Below are 10,332 nucleotides of genomic sequence, written 5' to 3'. Positions count from 1 at the left end.
TGTCTCGCTCACACACACTCTCTGTCTCGCTCACAGACACTCTCTGTCTCTCAGACACACTCTCTGTCTCTCACACACACTCTCTGTCTTTCACACACACTCTCTGTCTCTCACACACACTCTCTGTCTCGCTCACACACACTCTCTGTCTCTCACACACACTCTCTGTCTCTCACACACACTCTCTGTCTCTCACACACACTCTCTGTCTCGCTCACACACACTCTCTGTCTCTCACACACACTCTCTGTCTCGCTCACACACACTCTCTGTCTCTCACACACACTCTCTGTCTCTCACACACACTCTCTGTCGCTCTCACACACTCTCTGTCTCTCACACACACACTCTCTGTCTCGCTCTCACACACTCTGTCTCTCACACACACTCTCTGTCTCGCTCACACACTCTCTGTCTCTCACACACACTCTCTGTCTCTCTCACACACACTCTGTCTCTCACACACACACTCTCTGTCTCTCACACACACTCTCTGTCTCTCACACACACTCTCTGTCTCTCACACACTCTCTGTCTCGCTCACACACACTCACTGTCTCTCACACACACTCTCTGTCTCGCTCACACACTGTCTGTCTCTCACACACTCTCTGTCTCTCACACACTCTCTGTCTCTCACACACTCTCTGTCTCGCTCACACACACTCTGTCTCTCTCACACACACTCTCTGTCTCTCTCACACACACTCTCTGTCTCTCTCACACACACTCTCTGTCTCTCTCACACACTCTCTGTCTCTCACACACACTCTCTGTCTCGCTCACACACACTCTGTCTCGCTCACACACACTCTGTCTCGTTCACACACACTCTCTGTCTCTCACACACACTCTCTGTCTCGCTCACACACACTCTGTCTCTCACACACTCTCTGTCTCGCTCACACACACTCTCTGTCTCGCTCACACACACTCTCTGTCTCGCTCACAGACACTCTCTGTCTCTCAGACACACTCTCTGTCTCTCACACACACTCTCTGTCTTTCACACACACTCTCTGTCTCTCACACACACTCTCTGTCTCGCTCACACACACTCTCTGTCTCTCACACACACTCTCTGTCTCTCACACACACTCTCTGTCTCTCACACACACTCTCTGTCTCGCTCACACACACTCTCTGTCTCTCACACACACTCTCTGTCTCGCTCACACACACTCTCTGTCTCTCACACACACTCTCTGTCTCTCACACACACTCTCTGTCGCTCTCACACACTCTCTGTCTCTCACACACACACTCTCTGTCTCGCTCTCACACACTCTGTCTCTCACACACACTCTCTGTCTCGCTCACACACACTCTCTGTCTCTCTCACACGCTCTCTGTCTCGCTCACACACTCTCTGTCTCTCACACACTCTCTGTCTCGCTCACACACACTCTGTGTCTCTCTCACACACACTCTGTCTCTCTCACACACACACTCTGTCTCTCACACTCACTCTCTGTCTCACCCACACACTCTGTCTCGCTCACACACACACTCTGTCTCTCTCACACACTCTCTGTCTCGCTCACACACACTCTGTCTCTCTCACACGCTCTCTGTCTCGCTCACACACTCTCTGTCTCTCACACACACTCTCTGTCTCTCACACACACTCTCTGTCTCTCACACACGCTCTCTGTCTCTCTCACACGCTCTCTGTCTCGCTCACACACTCTCTGTCTCTCACACACTCTCTGTCTCGCTCACACACACTCTCTGTCTCTCTCACACACACTCTGTCTCTCTCACACACACTCTCTGTCTCTCACACTCACTCTCTGTCTCACTCACACACTCTCTGTCTCTCACACACACTCTGTCTCTCACACACACTCTCTGTCTCTCACACACACTCTCTGTCTCTCACACATACTCTCTGTCTCTCACACATACTCTCTGTCTCTCACACACACTCTCTGTCTCTCACACACACTCTCTGTCGCTCTCACACACTCTCTGTCGCTCTCACACACTCTCTGTCTCTCACACACTCTCTGTCTCGCTCACACACACTCTCTGTCTCTCTCACACACTCTCTGTCTCTCACACACACACTCTCTGTCTCGCTCACACACACTCTGTCTCTCACACACACTCTCTGTCTCGCTCACACACACTCTCTGTCTCGCTCACACACACTCTCTGTCTCTCACACACACTCTCTGTCTCGCTCACACACACTCTGTCTCTCACACACACTCTCTGTCTCGCTCACACACACTCTGTCTCTCACACACACTCTCTGTCTCTCACACACACTCTCTGTCTCTCACACACACTCTCTGTCTCTCACACACTCTCTGTCTCGCTCACACACTCTCTGTCTCTCACACACACTCTCTGTCTCTCACACACACTCTCTGTCTCGCTCACACACACTCTCTGTCTCTCTCACACGCTCTCTGTCTCGCTCACACACTCTCTGTCTCTCACACACTCTCTGTCTCGCTCACACACACTCTGTGTCTCTCTCACACACACTCTGTCTCTCTCACACACACACTCTGTCTCTCACACTCACTCTCTGTCTCACCCACACACTCTGTCTCGCTCACACACACACTCTGTCTCTCTCACACACTCTCTGTCTCGCTCACACACACTCTGTCTCTCTCACACGCTCTCTGTCTCGCTCACACACTCTCTGTCTCTCACACACACTCTCTGTCTCTCACACACACTCTCTGTCTCTCACACACGCTCTCTGTCTCTCTCACACGCTCTCTGTCTCGCTCACACACTCTCTGTCTCTCACACACTCTCTGTCTCGCTCACACACACTCTCTGTCTCTCTCACACACACTCTGTCTCTCTCACACACACTCTCTGTCTCTCACACTCACTCTCTGTCTCACTCACACACTCTCTGTCTCTCACACACACTCTGTCTCTCACACACACTCTCTGTCTCTCACACACACTCTCTGTCTCTCACACATACTCTCTGTCTCTCACACATACTCTCTGTCTCTCACACACACTCTCTGTCTCTCACACACACTCTCTGTCGCTCTCACACACTCTCTGTCTCTCACACACACACTCTCTGTCGCGCTCTCACACACTCTGTCTCTCACACACACTCTGTCTCGCTCACACACACTCTCTGTCTCTCTCACACGCTCTCTGTCTCGCTCACACACTCTCTGTCTCTCACACACTCTCTGTCTCGCTCACACACACTCTCTGTCTCTCTCACACACACTCTGTCTCTCTCACACACACTCTCTGTCTCTCACACACACTCTCTGTCTCGCTCACACACTCTCTGTCTCTCACACACTCTCTGTCTCGCTCACACGCACTCTCTGTCTCTCACACACTCTCTGTCTCTCACACACACTCTCTGTCTCTCACACACACTCTCTGTCTCTCACACACTCTCTGTCTCGCTCACACACACTCACTGTCTCTCACACACACACTCTGTCTCGCTCACACGCTCTCTGTCTCTCACACACTCTCTGTCTCTCTCACACACACACTCTGTCTCTCTCACACACACTCTCTGTCTCTCTCACACACACTCTCTGTCTCTCTCACACACACACTCTGTCTCTCTCACACACTCTCTGTCTCTCACACACACTCTCTGTCTCGCTCACACACTCTCTCTGTCTCGCTCACGCACACTCTGTCTCGCTCACACACACTCTGTCTCGTTCACACACACTCTCTGTCTCTCACACACACTCTCTGTCTCGCTCACACACACTCTCTGTCGCTCTCACACACTCTCTGTCGCTCTCACACACACTCTCTGTCGCTCACACACACTCTCTGTCTCGCTCACACACACTCTCTGTCTCGCTCACACACACTCTCTGTCTCGCTCACACACACTCTCTGTCGCTCTCACACACTCTCTGTCTCGCTCACACACACTCTCTGTCTCGCTCACACACACTCTGTCTCTCACACACTCTCTGTCTCTCACACACTCTCTGTCTCGCTCACACACACTCTCTGTCGCTCTCACACACTCTCTGTCTCTCACACACACACTCTCTGTCTCGCTCACACACACTCTCTGTCTCGCTCACACACACTCTGTCTCTCACACACACTCTCTGTCTCGCTCACACACACTCTCTGTCTCTCACACACACTCTCTGTCTCGCTCACACACACTCTCTGTCTCTCACACACACTCTCTGTCTCTCTCACACACTCTCTGTCTCGCTCACACACACTCTCTGTCTCTCACACACACTCTCTGTCTCTCACACACTCTCTGTCTCTCACACACACTCTCTGTCTCGCTCACACACACTCTGTCTCGCTCACACACACTCTCTGTCTCTCACACACACTCTCTGTCTCTCACACACTCTCTGTCTCGCTCACACACACTCTGTCTCTCACACACTCTCTGTCTCTCACACACTCTCTGTCTCGCTCACACACACTCTCTGTCGCTCTCACACACTCTCTGTCTCTCACACACACACTCTCTGTCTCGCTCACACACACTCTCTGTCTCGCTCACACACACTCTCTGTCTCTCACACACACTCTCTGTCTCTCACACACACTCTCTGTCTCGCTCACACACACTCTCTGTCTCTCACACACACTCTCTGTCTCTCACACACTCTCTGTCTCTCACACACACTCTCTGTCTCTCTCACACACTCTCTGTCTCGCTCACACACACTCTCTGTCTCTCACACACACTCTCTGTCTCTCACACACTCTCTGTCTCGCTCACACACACTCTGTCTCTCACACACACTCTCTGTCTCGCTCACACACACTCTCTGTCTCGCTCACACACACTCTCTGTCGCTCTCACACACTCTCTGTCGCTCTCACACACTCTCTGTCTCTCACACACTCTCTGTCTCGCTCACACACACTCTCTGTCTCTCTCACACACACTCTCTGTCGCTCTCACACACTCTCTGTCTCTCACACACACACTCTCTGTCTCGCTCACACACACTCTGTCTCTCACACACACTCTCTGTCTCGCTCACACACACTCTCTGTCGCTCTCACACACTCTCTGTCGCTCTCACACACACACTCTGTCTCTCACACTCACTCTCTGTCTCACCCACACACTCTCTGTCTCTCACACACACACTCTCTGTCTCGCTCTCACACACTCTGTCTCTCACACACACTCTCTGTCTCGCTCACACACTCTCTGTCTCTCACACACACTCTCTGTCTCGCTCACACACTCTCTGTCTCGCCCACACACACTCTGTGTCTCTCTCACACACACTCTGTCTCTCTCACACACACACTCTGTCTCTCACACTCACTCTCTGTCTCACCCACACACTCTCTGTCTCGCTCACACACACTCTCTGTCTCTCACACACACTCTCTGTCTCGCTCACACACTCTCTGTCTCTCACACACACTCTCTGTCTCTCTCACACACACTCTGTCTCTCACACACACACTCTCTGTCTCTCACACACACTCTCTGTCTCTCACACACACTCTCTGTCTCTCACACACTCTCTGTCTCGCTCACACACTCTCTGTCTCTCACACACTCTCTGTCTCTCACACACTCTCTGTCTCTCACACACTCTCTGTCTCGCTCACACACACTCTGTCTCTCTCACACACACTCTCTGTCTCTCTCACACACACTCTCTGTCTCTCTCACACACACTCTCTGTCTCTCTCACACACTCTCTGTCTCTCACACACACTCTCTGTCTCGCTCACACACACTCTGTCTCGCTCACACACACTCTGTCTCGTTCACACACACTCTCTGTCTCTCACACACACTCTCTGTCTCGCTCACACACACTCTGTCTCTCACACACTCTCTGTCTCGCTCACACACACTCTGTCTCGCTCACACACACTCTCTGTCTCGCTCACAGACACTCTCTGTCTCTCAGACACACTCTCTGTCTCTCACACACACTCTCTGTCTTTCACACACACTCTCTGTCTCTCACACACACTCTCTGTCTCGCTCACACACACTCTCTGTCTCTCACACACACTCTCTGTCTCTCACACACACTCTCTGTCTCTCACACACACTCTCTGTCTCGCTCACACACACTCTCTGTCTCTCACACACACTCTCTGTCTCGCTCACACACACTCTCTGTCTCTCACACACACTCTCTGTCTCTCACACACACTCTCTGTCGCTCTCACACACTCTCTGTCTCTCACACACACACTCTCTGTCTCGCTCTCACACACTCTGTCTCTCACACACACTCTCTGTCTCGCTCACACACTCTCTGTCTCTCACACACACTCTCTGTCTCTCTCACACACACTCTGTCTCTCACACACACACTCTCTGTCTCTCACACACACTCTCTGTCTCTCACACACACTCTCTGTCTCTCACACACTCTCTGTCTCGCTCACACACACTCACTGTCTCTCACACACACTCTCTGTCTCGCTCACACACTGTCTGTCTCTCACACACTCTCTGTCTCTCACACACTCTCTGTCTCTCACACACTCTCTGTCTCGCTCACACACACTCTGTCTCTCTCACACACACTCTCTGTCTCTCTCACACACACTCTCTGTCTCTCTCACACACACTCTCTGTCTCTCTCACACACTCTCTGTCTCTCACACACACTCTCTGTCTCGCTCACACACACTCTGTCTCGCTCACACACACTCTGTCTCGTTCACACACACTCTCTGTCTCTCACACACACTCTCTGTCTCGCTCACACACACTCTGTCTCTCACACACTCTCTGTCTCGCTCACACACACTCTCTGTCTCGCTCACACACACTCTCTGTCTCGCTCACAGACACTCTCTGTCTCTCAGACACACTCTCTGTCTCTCACACACACTCTCTGTCTTTCACACACACTCTCTGTCTCTCACACACACTCTCTGTCTCGCTCACACACACTCTCTGTCTCTCACACACACTCTCTGTCTCTCACACACACTCTCTGTCTCTCACACACACTCTCTGTCTCGCTCACACACACTCTCTGTCTCTCACACACACTCTCTGTCTCGCTCACACACACTCTCTGTCTCTCACACACACTCTCTGTCTCTCACACACACTCTCTGTCGCTCTCACACACTCTCTGTCTCTCACACACACACTCTCTGTCTCGCTCTCACACACTCTGTCTCTCACACACACTCTCTGTCTCGCTCACACACACTCTCTGTCTCTCTCACACGCTCTCTGTCTCGCTCACACACTCTCTGTCTCTCACACACTCTCTGTCTCGCTCACACACACTCTGTGTCTCTCTCACACACACTCTGTCTCTCTCACACACACACTCTGTCTCTCACACTCACTCTCTGTCTCACCCACACACTCTGTCTCGCTCACACACACACTCTGTCTCTCTCACACACTCTCTGTCTCGCTCACACACACTCTGTCTCTCTCACACGCTCTCTGTCTCGCTCACACACTCTCTGTCTCTCACACACACTCTCTGTCTCTCACACACACTCTCTGTCTCTCACACACGCTCTCTGTCTCTCTCACACGCTCTCTGTCTCGCTCACACACTCTCTGTCTCTCACACACTCTCTGTCTCGCTCACACACACTCTCTGTCTCTCTCACACACACTCTGTCTCTCTCACACACACTCTCTGTCTCTCACACTCACTCTCTGTCTCACTCACACACTCTCTGTCTCTCACACACACTCTGTCTCTCACACACACTCTCTGTCTCTCACACACACTCTCTGTCTCTCACACATACTCTCTGTCTCTCACACATACTCTCTGTCTCTCACACACACTCTCTGTCTCTCACACACACTCTCTGTCGCTCTCACACACTCTCTGTCTCTCACACACACACTCTCTGTCGCGCTCTCACACACTCTGTCTCTCACACACACTCTGTCTCGCTCACACACACTCTCTGTCTCTCTCACACGCTCTCTGTCTCGCTCACACACTCTCTGTCTCTCACACACTCTCTGTCTCGCTCACACACACTCTCTGTCTCTCTCACACACACTCTGTCTCTCTCACACACACTCTCTGTCTCTCACACTCACTCTCTGTCTCACTCACACACTCTCTGTCTCGCTCACACACACTCTCTGTCTCTCACACACACTCTCTGTCTCGCTCACACACTCTCTGTCTCTCACACACTCTCTGTCTCGCTCACACGCACTCTCTGTCTCTCACACACTCTCTGTCTCTCACACACACTCTCTGTCTCTCACACACACTCTCTGTCTCTCACACACTCTCTGTCTCGCTCACACACACTCACTGTCTCTCACACACACACTCTGTCTCGCTCACACGCTCTCTGTCTCTCACACACTCTCTGTCTCTCTCACACACACACTCTGTCTCTCTCACACACACTCTCTGTCTCTCTCACACACACTCTCTGTCTCTCTCACACACACACTCTGTCTCTCTCACACACTCTCTGTCTCTCACACACACTCTCTGTCTCGCTCACACACACTGTCTCTCACACACACTCTCTGTCTCGCTCACACACTCTCTCTGTCTCGCTCACGCACACTCTGTCTCGCTCACACACACTCTGTCTCGTTCACACACACTCTCTGTCTCTCACACACACTCTCTGTCTCGCTCACACACACTCTGTCTCTCACACATTCTCTGTCTCGCTCACACACACTCTCTGTCTCGCTCACACACACTCTCTGTCTCGCTCACACACACTCTCTGTCTCTCACACACACTCTGTGTCTCTCACACACACTCTCTGTCTCTCACACACACTCTCTGTCTCGCTCACACACACTCTCTGTCTCGCTCACACGCTCTCTGTCTCGCTCACACACTCTCTGTCTCTCACACACTCTCTGTCTCGCTCACACACACTCTCTGTCGCTCTCACACACACTCTCTGTCTCTCACACTCACTCTCTGTCTCACTCACACACTCTCTGTCTCTCACACACACTCTCTGTCTCTCACACACACTCTCTGTCTCTCACACACACTCTCTGTCTCTCACACACACTCTCTGTCGCTCTCACACACTCTCTGTCTCTCACACACACACTCTCTGTCTCGCTCTCACACACTCTGTCTCTCACACACACTCTCTGTCTCGCTCACACACACTCTCTGTCTCTCTCACACGCTCTCTGTCTCGCTCACACACTCTCTGTCTCTCACACACTCTCTGTCTCGCCCACACACACTCTGTGTCTCTCTCACACACACTCTGTCTCTCTCACACACACACTCTGTCTCTCACACTCACTCTCTGTCTCACCCACACACTCTCTGTCTCGCTCACACACACTCTCTGTCTCTCACACACACTCTCTGTCTCGCTCACACACTCTCTGTCTCTCACACACACTCTCTGTCTCGCTCACACACACTCTCTGTCTCTCACACACACTCTCTATCTCGCTCACACACACTCTCTGTCTCTCACACACACTCTCTGTCTCTCACACACACTCTCTGTCTCTCACACACACTCTCTGTCTCTCACACACTCTCTGTCTCGCTCACACACACTCACTGTCTCTCACACACACTCTCTGTCTCGCTCACACACTCTCTGTCTCTCACACACTCTCTGTCTCTCACACACTCTCTGTCTCTCACACACTCTCTGTCTCGCTCACACACACTCTGTCTCTCTCACACACACTCTCTGTCTCTCTCACACACACTCTCTGTCTCTCTCACACACACTCTCTGTCTCTCTCACACACTCTCTGTCTCTCACACACACTCTCTGTCTCGCTCACACACACTCTGTCTCGCTCACACACACTCTGTCTCGTTCACACACACTCTCTGTCTCGCTCACACACACTCTGTCTCGCTCACACACACTCTGTCTCGTTCACACACACTCTCTGTCTCTCTCACACACACTCTCTGTCTCTCACACACACTCTCTGTCTCTCACACACACTCTCTGTCTCGCTCACACACACTCTGTCTCTCACACACTCTCTGTCTCGCTCACACACACTCTCTGTCTCGCTCACACACACTCTCTGTCTCGCTCACACACACTCTCTGTCTCGCTCACAGACACTCTCTGTCTCTCAGACACACTCTCTGTCTCTCACACACACTCTCTGTCTTTCACACACACTCTCTGTCTCTCACACACACTCTCTGTCTCGCTCACACACACTCTCTGTCTCTCACACACACTCTCTGTCTCTCACACACACTCTCTGTCTCTCACACACACTCTCTGTCTCGCTCACACACACTCTCTGTCTCTCACACACACTCTCTGTCTCGCTCACACACACTCTCTGTCTCTCACACACACTCTCTGTCTCTCACACACACTCTCTGTCGCTCTCACACACTCTCTGTCTCTCACACACAC

Source organism: Mustelus asterias, unplaced genomic scaffold (assembly GCF_964213995.1).
Source record: "Mustelus asterias unplaced genomic scaffold, sMusAst1.hap1.1 HAP1_SCAFFOLD_92, whole genome shotgun sequence".
Classification (NCBI taxonomy): Eukaryota; Metazoa; Chordata; class Chondrichthyes; order Carcharhiniformes; family Triakidae; genus Mustelus; species Mustelus asterias.
Note: the sequence above shows the minus strand (reverse complement) of the source record.